We start from the raw sequence: 12227 nt of genomic DNA, 5'->3' as shown, positions 1-12227 counted from the left end.
AGGGCAAGAGATTTCATTATGCTACTCAAAGTGGCCCAAAACTTAAAACTTATGAATTGTTTACTTCTGGAATATTTCACTTAGTATTTCTAGACCTCATTGGACCATGAACAATTGAAACCGTGAAAGGTGAAACCTGAGATTAGGGAGGACTACTGTAGTTCTGACGAGAGATGATGATGGTTTTGGCAAGTGTGGTGGTGAGGGGTACAGAGAAAACTTGATGCATCTAAGAGTTTAAAAAACACAGTTTCAAGAAACTGAGTGTGGATAGAGACACTGACATTTTTAAAAAGGCCACATAGTGAGAAAGGCGGGAAGAGGCACTCCATATTTCATCAGTGGAACAAAGGAGGGAGTCATCAACTACAGTTCAGATAAATCAGAGAAGATTCCGTAGAAGAGGAGGCACCTAAACAGGGTCTTTGAGGATGATTAGGCATTAGACAGATAGGACAGGAAAGGACAGAACATTCCAGGCAAAGACACAGAAAGATACATCATAGTGCGCTCAGGAAACACTGAATGTTTAAATGTGGCTGACATGGAGTGTGCAAGGGTGAGGCAGTGACAAAATGGTGGGACAAGGATTAGTGTGCATAGCAAGAAGGACTTTGGATTTTATTCTGCGTGGTTGGAGAGTTGTTAAAGAATCTGGGACAGCAAAGGGTCATGATAACATTTGCATTTGCAATCATCACTTCAGTATCAATGAAGAGAATGGGTTAGAGGAAGAATGGACCAGATCCAGGGAGACCAGCTGAGGAGGCTCTTGTGGTTGCCTAGGTTAAATATGATTGAGGACATGATATAGTTTGGATATTTGTCCCCACTCAACTCTCATATAGAAATGTAATCCCCAGTGTTGGAGGTGGGCCTCGTGGCAGGTGTTGGGATCATGTGGACAGATCCCTCATGAATAGCTTGGGCCATCCTCTTGGTGAGAAGTGCGCTCTCTCTCTGAGTTCACATGAAATCTGGTCATTTAAACATGTGTGGCACCTCCCCCACCCCAATTCTCTCTCTCTCTTGCTCTTCACCTCCTGCCATGAGTAAAAGCTTCCTTAGGCCTCCCCAGAAGCAGATGCCAGTGCACCTCCCCAAACTGTACTTTATAGCTTTGTCTAAAGACACTGTCAAGTCTACTATTACATTACCATTGTGAGAGTAGATTCTATGTAGATTTTAAGGCACTTGAAGACAGCATCAAGCTCACAGTAGAAGAGAAAAGAGAAAAACTGGCATGCCCAATGAGAATCCTACCACTGAACCACAAACTGCAAGGTGGGTGGATCATGAGGTCAGAATTCGAGACCAGCCTGGCCAACATGGTGAAACTCCATCTCTACTGAAAATACAAAAATTAGCTGAGTGTGGTGGCGGGCACCTGTAATCCCAGCTACTCGGGAGGCTGAGGCAGGAGAATCATTTGAACCCAGGAGGCAGAGGTTACAGTGAGCCGAGATCATGCTATTGCACTCCAGTCTGGGTTACAAGGCAAGACTCTGTCTCAAAAAAAAAAAAAAAGAAGAAGAAGAAGAAAAGAAAAACTGGCTGCTAATTCATCTTGGTAAATCTTAGGGCATTTAAAGTACAGATGCAAGGTTATATCCCATGAGTTGCTCATCTAGTTTTAAAGAGTAGTGAATGACAACCCTCAGGGAAGAATGAACAGCGTCCATTAAAATTGTTCACACCTGCTTGGCAGGTGCTCTGCTACCTTATGTTTATTATATACAATATGTGTCTATCACCATGGTTTTAAACGTCTCAGAGAAACACCTTAGGCAAAATGAGAACACAAACGTAAAAAAAATAATTAGTCTCTCACTGTCTTCTGACTCTGTTGCTTGGTGGATTTTGAATGCCAGAGTTTAAATCACAAGATTAGGGGGAAAGCCTGCACACTATCTCAGGACTGGCTTTTCAAGCATGAGTGTGTACATGGATCGCATTCCACAAGGAGATTTTTTTCTAGGTCTGAGAGAACCTGGGTATATAACAAGAACTCAATATGGTGGTGATAATGATGATGATGATAATATGTTATTTAATTCTCATTGCAACTCTACCAGGTAATATTCATTATGTCAGTTTACAGAAGAAAACTAAAGTACTGAGAAGCTATGAAACATGCTCAAATCACACAGCAAGGAGAGGCAGAGAAATAATTAGACATTGGATCTATTTGATTTTAGGACTATTTATGAATTCATTCATCTGACAAACATTTATTAATCATCTATTATGTGCTAGATACTGAGGCGCAATGTTGAACAAAACAGTTTTTTTTTTTATTGCATTTTAGGTTATGCAAAACAGTTTTGTGCTCCAGCTTTCATGTAGCTTGCAGTCTAATGTTGTAGGAAGATAATCAAATTTACATAATTAGACTGCAAGCTACATGAAATTAATTGTAGAAAATGCTATGAAGAAACATACAGAGAAGCATTTTCAATACATGTAAAGATGTATTTTCAATACATGTATTCAATACATGTAAATATGCTTTCAATACATGTAAAGAATTACCATAGTACTTGGCACAATAGTGCTATTTAAATTATTTAACAACCAATATAGCTTTGCCATTGACCAATCAGAATGTATGCATGACCATAAGAGTGGAGCCAGCTGGTTATTCTGGTGTGTTGTGGCTAAATATCCATGGCACATAAAAACTGTAATTGTGGTGTCTTGCCTGATCAGATCTGGTCTTTATCCCATTTCCCTACGGAAAAGCTTTGTATTCAACAAATACTAACTGAACTATTGAACAGGCAAATGAATAAAGTATTTCAATTCCTGGAGCTCTCTCCAACTATAATTATGAGACATTTTGCTGTTTTTACCCATATTCTAACTAAGCCATCTTAGAGTCCAGGAAAGATCTGAATTCTTGCATCGTTTTGTAAACTTAACCAATTCTTGGAATTAGAGATAATTATCCAGTAATATTTGCATAAAATGCTTAGAACTATGCCTGCCACATACTAAGCACCATGTAAATATAACTATTATTATTGTTGTTGTTACAATTTTTATTATTGCTATGAAACCACTATGTGTTTGCTACTCTTACAGGTACTGTCATAACTTTTAAACATTATACTCAAGACTATGAAATTCATCTATTATCTATGTTCAATAAAACATATTAGGAAGCTATCTGGATAAAAATACTGGAATTCTTAACACTATTTAAAGTAAATTCCAGATGGTAAAAAGATTTGAATGTGAAAAACAAAATTATAAAAACACTAGAAGACACATAGGATGATATTTAATACTACCTTGGAATAGGAAAGGTTTTTCTAAGTTGAAACCAATCTCAGAATCCATTAAAAATAAATATTTTATTCAACCACAAACAATTTTAGAAGTCTCCATGAGAGAAAAACATAAAGTCAATACAATTACAACCTAGGAAAAATACTGCAACTCATTCAGATAAATGACTAATTTCCTTAATACTATAATACATAGAGAGTCCAAATTAATTACTAAGGAAAAGACTGATAACCTAGTAGCTAACTAGCTAAGGATTTTTTTTCGTCTTTTTTTTTTTTTTTTTTTTTTGGAGACAAGGTTTCTTTCTGTTGACCAGGCTGGAGGGCAGTGATGTGATCATAGTTCACTACACCTTAAACTCTTGGGCTCAAGTGATCCTTCTGCCTCAGCCTCTCAAGTAGCTGGGACTATAAATGTGCACCACCAACCTGGCTAATTAAAAAAAAATGTTTTTAGAGACGGAGTCTCACTATGTTGCCCAGGTTGAACTCCCATTTGTCAGTTTTCGCTTTTGTGGCAATTGCTTTTTTTGTCTTTGTCATGAAATCTTTGTTCATTCCTATATCCAGGATGGTATTGACTAGATTGTCTTCCATGGTTTTTATAGTTTTGGGTTTTACATTTAAGTCTTTAATCCACCTTGAATTGATTTTTGTAATTCCTTTATTATACAGATGCCAACATGTCTCTTTCTTTGGCATTCATTTATTTTACTTTTTTCTCCCAAAAGATTACCTGGGAATCCATTAGTAACTGGAGAGTCCTTATTCTGTGATAAACATACTCCGCTAGCAATTCTCTCCTCATATGAAATGTGGAATGGTTTTCAGACTCTTGCTCAACCCTGGAAGATTATACCTAATTTTTTATGTGTGCTTTCTACACAGTGGTGCTATGAACTGATTTCAACATTCCAGAGTGGCCAGACTAGCATAGAACAGTTATATTTTGATCCAGACTCTATATTTATTATAACAGCAACATTGTCAAAAGTCTCAATTTGATTTCACAGTCAAGAAGAGTAAGTAAAAGGAAAAAACAACCCACAGATTGGGAAAAAAATTACAAACTGTATATCTGATAAGGGAATTTATCTAGAATATATGAAGACCATGCACAACTCAATAATAAATAAATAACTCAATTTGAAAAATAGACAAAGGATTTTAGCAGACATTTAGCCCAAGAGGACATATGGATGGTCAATAAGCACACAAAAATATGCTCAACAGCACTAGACATTAAGGAAATACAAACTAAAGCTATGAAATACTGCCTCACATCCACCAGTATTCCAATAATTAAAAAAAAAATAGACAGTAACAAGTGTTAAAGAGGATGCAGAGAAACTGAAACCCTCATACACTGCTATTGGGATTGTAAAATGGTGCAGCCACTTTGGAAAACAATCTGGCAGTTCCTCAGAAACTTAAACATAGAGTTGCCATATCACCCAACAATTTTGCTTTAGGTATTTGCCCAAGAGAAATAAAAATATACATGTTCACAAAAACCTGTTCATAAGTGCTTATAGCAGCATTATTCATAATAGCCAAAAAAATGGAAACAATCCAAATGTCCCTGAACTAATGAATGGATAAACAAATATAGTGTGCCAATACAATGGAATATTATAGGCTATAAAAAACCGAGGATATGGGCCAGGCACGGTGGCTCACGCCTGTAATCCCAGCACTTTGGGAGGCCGAGGCGGGTGGATCACGAGGTCAAGAGATCGAGACCATCCTGGTCAACATGGTGAAACCCCGTCTCTACTAAAAATACAAAAAATTAGCTGGGCATGGTGGTACGTGCCTGTAATCCCAGCTACTGAGGAGGCTGAGGCAGGAGAATTGCCTGAACCCAGGAGGCGGAGGTTGCGGTGAGCCGAGATTGTGCCATTGCACTTCAGCCTGGGTAACAAGAGCGAAACTCCATCTCCAAAAAAAAAAAACTGAGGATATGGATAAACTTGAAAATATTATACTGAAAAGCAAGTCACAAAAAATCACATATTGTTTGATTCTTTTTATATGAAATGTCCAGAATAGGCAAATCTGTGGAGACAAAAATATATCAATCATTGCCAAATGATGGGGTAGGTGCACTGGGGAATGAATGTTTAATGGTTTGAGTTTTTCTTTCTGGGATGATTAAAATATTTTAAATTCTGTTAATGTACTAGAAACCAATGAATTTTACATTTTAAAAGGGCAAGTTTTATGGTACATGAATTATATCCCAATAAAACTATTTTCTTTTTTTAAAAAAAAGCAGAGCCTGTAGGTCAGGGATTCTTCACTATTTTGTGCCATTAATTCCTTTGGCAACCTAGTGTTAAATCCCTTCCTGAATATTTTAAAATATGAAAATAAAACGCATAGTACTACTATCTTAGTTCGCTTTCTGTTGTTTATTTTGCAACAGAATTTATTTCTTACAACGATGAAGGCTGAGAAGTCCCCGGTCCAGAGAGCCTTCTTGGTGGGGACTCTCTGAAGAGCCCTGAGGCTGCACAGGCTATCATATGGTGGGGGAGCTGAGTCTGCCAACGTGCAAATGTGCTAACATGCTATGCCCAGGTCTCTTCTCCTCCACTTAAAAAAACACAGTTCCACTCCCATGAAAACCCATCAATCCATTAACTCTTGAATTCATTAATTTGTGAATAGATTAATCCATTTGTGAGGGCAGAGCCTTCAAGATCCAATCACCTTTTTAAGGCTCTACCTATTAATGTGGCCAAATCGTGGATTAAATTTCAACATGAATTTTGGAGGGGACATTCAAACCATAGCAACTACAAATGAAGGCAATTGACTGAAATACATTTCTATTTGCAGTGTCTTCCTCCTTTGGAAATACTGTCAATAATAAGAGTCTTATGTCTTCATTATTACTGTAGATTTTGAACTCTAATGCAGCGATTTCTATTTCTTTTTGTTTAATTTCATCTTTTTTAATCTCTACAGACTGTTAAGATTTTTTTATTACTGCTATTTTTATTCCATATATATCCCTTTGAACTTTGTTGGAGGTATAATAAACACTCCTCCATTTTATCTGAATCATTGACAGGAATGTTGAAAAACATGTGTCTAGGTTCAAACTTTATGGCCCTCACCTAAAGACCTTTCTACAGTTTAAATATAAATATAAATAAATATAAACCTACACACACTTCCAATAAAGTTGTTTACCCAGAAACAACCAAAATCTCTGTTACTCTCCTTTAGACCACATACTATAATTTTAATCTACAAGATGTAATTCATTCATCTATTGATTAAATGATGCACTAATTAAATGCCTGCCAAAGGCTAGAACATTTGCTAGATGATAGAACTATAATGGTAAAAATGACATGTTCTCTACCCTCAATTTTAGTTATTTAGTGGGAGAGACATTCTGTATAGCAAGGGGAGGTGTGGGAGGAGACTTTGGGCTACTTCAGGGCCAGATCACAAAAGGCCTAACACAGCAAACTAAACATGGCATATTTTTATATCCTGAGAGACTTCAGTACCCTATGATATTTATGCAGTCTTGAAGCTTGATAAACCTGTCAAAAAACTGAAGAGTACTGAATTCGGCATAACTTTTGTTTGTGAACCATTTTTATCTTCCGGTCCACCCTTATTTCTTCCCAGGTGCTTAAAAGCCATAGCTTTAGTAACCCGTTAAATAATTTTGCAGGAATGTGACACATGGATTGAACACCAGAGTAAACTATGCGCAACAAAAAAGAATGCAACCAATTCACTAAGAGAAGCCAGAGGAGAAAAGTAGAAGTAAGACAGGTTGTGTTCAAAACTGAGTTCAAGTTGTTCATAAAGCCATTCTTGGGCATCATGAGACAGTGAGCTGTACGAATTATCCTTTTCTTTTTTTCTCTCCTTCCTTCCTTCCCCTTCCTTCCTTTTTTCCTTTCTTCCTTCCTTCCCTCCCTCCCTCTTTTTTCTTTCTTCCCTTCCCTTCCTTCCTTTCTTTACCCTTCCTTCTTTCCTCCTTCCCCCTTCCCTCCTTCCTTCCTTCTAATGAGATAAGTTTTTGAGACTTGCTATTGAAAGACTTCTAGCTAATATACATATATTGCCTTTTGTACTTTCCTGAGAATGTGTATACCTTCTTAAAGTACAGTGTAACCTCTCCTTCTATGAGCTCTGTTTCTTTTCAACGAGACATGCTTTTGTCTTCCATTGTTTCTACCCATTTCTTTTCATTTTTATCTTGTTTGTTTCATCAGGAACACATTCCTCTTCAAAATCTCAACCACCACTCAAGACTCACATGAAATAATTAAATAAACCACAAAACCTGTCCTAAGCCTATCCAATAAAATGTAATGTTCTTTGAACTCCTCTGATATTTCATTTGTACTTCTGTTTTGATGCTCCTCTTAGAATTAAATGTTTTGAAGACCAAGCATTGTGCTTTCATTTTTTTTATCTGCTCCCACCTACAACAGACCAGGCTTAGTTGTCTACATAATAGTATTTGCTCAGTGTATTTATTGTTAAATTGACAAATTGAAATTATGCTACTATATATCATTGTTTTGCAAATGGTTAAAATATTGGCTAACCAAGTTAAGTGATTAAGAAAAACAGCTATTAAGGAGCAGGGATGAGACTAAAATGGTGCCTGGTGATTAGTAAACACACATTGAAGATTGCTGAATAAAGTCTTGCTTTTATACCATAACAATTTATTGAGTCCCTACCAAGCATCAAGCACTGTTTTAGGTACTAGAAATATGTCAGAGAATAAAATAGACAATTCTTTAACAATATGGAGCTCAAGTGTGAGTCAGAGAGATGGAGAATAGGTAAATAATATAGTTTTATGGGGAAAAATCTGGAAAGGATGGCTAGGATGTATGTGGGGAGGGGATTACAATTTTAAAATTGGGTCGTAAGAAATGTCTTATTTAGCTGCTAACATTTGAGCAAGATCTGAAAGAGTTTAAGAAGCAAGCCATGCAGATGTCTTGAAGAAGAGTGTGCTAGGCAGAGGGAAAACCACAAGCAAAGGCTGTGAGGCAGGAGCATGACTGCTATTTTAGGAACTGAAGACCTTATGGCAGAGAAGAAAGATTATGGTGGGGAAAACTGCAGTATATTAGATCAAAGAGCTGTCCGTGGGGCAATCAAGTACAGTCTTTAATGCGTTAAATACTTTGGCTTTTACTATGGCAATATAGAAAGCAAACCATTGGACAGTTTGAGTAGAAGAGTTTTATGATGTAAACTTTTAAGGATCCATCTGGGCTACGCACTGTGTGAATAAATTGAAAAGGAGACAAGGGCTAAATTTGGTAAATGAGTTAGAAACCTATTGCAATCATCTAGGCAAGATAGATGATTGCTGCATGGGTCAGGATAGAAACAATGGCAGTGATAAGATGATATCTGATTCTGAATATCTATTTTAAGATTACTTGCCCCAATTCCTTACCCTAAGGTAGCAAATAAGCCAATTAGAAAGTTGAGTGGAATTGATTCTAAACAGCCCTTGTAAATTATACCGATAAATTAAGAAATAATTTCTAACACCAAGGGATTTTTGTAACAGATAGGAACCCCTTTCCTTCTACCTGAGAAGCGAAACAGGAACAGTCAATAGTATGAGTGTATTGCTGGTAGAATGGACATGGGCTTTGGAGGTAGGCATGCTGGAGCTTCCATCCTTCTGTTTTCATTGACTAGCTATGGGACTCAGGCAAGCAACTCAAAGGCTTTGTTTTCATGTGTCAGAGAGCCATGATTATGACATAAAATAATGTGCATAAAGTGTCCAGCATAGTGCCTGACACATAGCAAATATACACTCAAGTTGGTTCCCTCTCCTTTCTGCCTTTCCAATTCAGCCTTCCAGCTCTGCCTAGGGATCTTCTTATAAACTCAGTGAAAATATTAAAACTTAGGTGTGCCTTTTGTCACTTTTATAATGATGAAAAATGCAGGCTGGGCGCGGTGGCTCACACCTATAATCCCAGCACTTTGGGAGGCCGAGGCGGGTGGATCACGAGGCCAAGAGATCAAGACCATCCTGGTCAACATGGTGAAACCCTGTCTCTACTAAAAATACAAAAATTAGCTGGGCATGGTGGCGCACGCCTGTAGTCCCAGTTACTGGGGAGGCTGAGGCAGGAGAATTGCTTGAACCCAGGAGGCAGAGGTTGTGATGAGCCGAGATCACGGCATTGCACTCCAGCCTGGGTAACAAGAGCAAAACTCCGTCTCGAAAAAAAAAAAAAGAAAAAAGAAAAATGCATTCAGAAACAGAATAGAAAATAAATCTTTTCACGATGTACTTTCTGAGAAAACATGTTTGAATCTAATAAGACTCTGCTATCTAGTTTATTATCAAAGGTAATAATTTTATTAAGGTTTTAAATGGAAATAGCCCTACTCTTCTCTAATGACTCAGAAGTACAACTGTCTTCCAACAAATTTTATAGGACTCACAAATTTTATCCCTCTTGGATAAAGATCCATTTCCTGAATACTAAGATTTCAGAAAGGTGAAACAAAGTTTAAGGAACTTGCAGTACATTTGGAAAGTTAGCTAGGTCATTTTACATTATGGGAATAAATTTTAAAAATATGCCAGTCATCACTTTAAAAGAAGCCAAGCCTTTAACACAGAGACCTCCACAATTTCCTCTTACATTTATGTACACACCACATTTAGATCTCAATCTCTGTCTCTCTCTCTCTCTCACACACACACACACACACACATACACACTCATAAGCATGCTCTGGGGAAGTGTAACTCTCATATCCCAAAACATTTTACTTGGCTCAGGTGGCTTTTAGAATGTCATGACAGAATAACTTCCCTATTCCATACTTTTCCTTTTCAAAAGCTCTTGTTAGATAGCTATAAATTTCCTATTATACCTGGATAATAAATTAAAGGATAAAAAATTAATTAACCTAGTCCTTTTTTGTCTGCACAAACTAAAAAAAAAAACTTGTTGGTTTTCCCCACTCACTAATTTTTAGACAGCTTTGCATTGCCTGCAAGATTGACCACCGCCTGGTCCCTTCTTAATGATACTCATTTCTGCTGTGATGGTACCTTCCCCTGCAGCCAGGCAAAGTTGCTAGTTAGTTAGTTATACACATGACTCACTCACTCCTTCCTTTTAGTCATTTTCCTGACCATATCCTAGCCTGAATTTTTTCCTTATGTCTCTATGTCATGCCATTTCCTTTATTGTTTCAAAATACTCCTCAAAACTTCATGTGACCTTCCCAGATGTCTGCCTCCAATAATTCCAATAACCCTTTAGAATATATGTGTCTATTTAAAAGTGATGCTACTACGCATCTTATCACATCAAGAAACAGATGATGTTTTTAGCAGAAAATCTGGGAGTGAAATCCATCTTAGAGGTCATCTAGTGTAATCCCTTTGTTTTTTAAGAGGAAGAAAGCAGGTCTAAAGCTCTTAACTCCCTCAGGAACAAAACTACAGTCTCCTGACTCCAAGCCTTGGGCACTTCCTACCGCATCATGCTCTTCCTCCTTGTTTCCCCCATCCAATTGTTTTAATCCAGTTACTAGAACAACTCAACTAGCTCCAGGATAATATTAAAATTTCTGTCTTCCATCACTTACCAGGTGTTGATACCCAGAAGTTACTAAACCTCTTTTGGTCTCCATTTCTTCATTTGTGAAATGGGCACATTGATGGTACCATGTCATGGAGTCACTCTGAGGCTTAACTGAAAAGATCCATGTACCTGGAATATGTGAGATGCTCAGTAAATGTTAATGGTGGTATTGATGATGATGAATATAATAATGAACATAAAACAGTATTTGTACCGGGTTGATTTTGTTTATTCTTTCAGTGGTCTCCTGATTCTTCTTCTACCTTTCTCAAACTTTCTCTGTTTCTTATAGGGCTCTCATAAAAAGTGATTTACATTCTTACTTCCACTTACTGTATGAAGGTCCAGAACAAAGGAAGCCACCAATATTAGAGTCAGCCACAGAAACAGGGAATAGGTGTGGACCATCTATTGGCTGAGATGATAGAAAAGTGAGTGACATTTGATTTTTCACTTCAGAAAACAAGATATTTGGTTGGCAAGTCAGATTTAAAACCTCCAGGAATTAAGTATAATGAACCATCTAATGCTGAAGTGATTTGAGGTGCAGTAGCTGGCTGGAGAAAGAAAGTCGAAGCCTGGACTTGAGAAATCAGGGAAGACACCTGGTGACAGAGCACTTGAGTCAAGGCCTAGGGTCTCAGGTGGTGTAGGGGAGACAGCAGGTGCTCCAGAGAGTGGCCACTGGGTGGAATGTTCTGAGAACACAGAGGAGAGCAGTGTGGCTGGAAGCAATGGCATCACTATGTAATGTTGCACGTACTGTAGTGCAAAGCTTCGCTCTAGCTTAGACCCTCCCTTCTCTCAGATATGCTGATCCAATAACCTGCTGAGTTTTATCCTTCAAATATTTTTTTCCCTTTCCATTTCTACCACTATTTCCTGCATCCAGGCTCTTGTACTCTTTTGCTAGAATATCCTCTGGTCAGTTTATCTTTAATTTCTCTTGGTGTCTGCCCACCTCTAGCACCACAATCAGACACATCTTCCCAAAACATAGTAATTATACTAACAACAGTTACAATGCATTGAGCGCTTAATCACCACAGAAATCCAAAGACAGCATTATTTATCTCCTTTCTCTAAGTAAAGGCTCAGACTTAGACATGTCAAACGATTGGGCCCAGGGTCCCAGTGAAAGTTGGACCAAGAATTGAAACTCATCTCATTCAAACTTCAAGATTCATGCAATACCTCAAATCAGATGGTCCATCTTGCTTAAAATAAACCAAATGCTGCAAATTCATGACAGCTCACTTGCTTGTGGTCTTCTGTTTCCAGTCCTGCACCCTTGTATGCTGTCTCTCTT

Source organism: Aotus nancymaae, unplaced genomic scaffold (genome assembly GCF_030222135.1).
Source record: "Aotus nancymaae isolate 86718 unplaced genomic scaffold, 86718_ANA_hifiasm-v0.15.2.pri h1tg000012l, whole genome shotgun sequence".
In the NCBI taxonomy this organism is placed as follows: domain Eukaryota; kingdom Metazoa; phylum Chordata; class Mammalia; order Primates; family Aotidae; genus Aotus; species Aotus nancymaae.
This window is presented reverse-complemented; position numbering follows the sequence as displayed.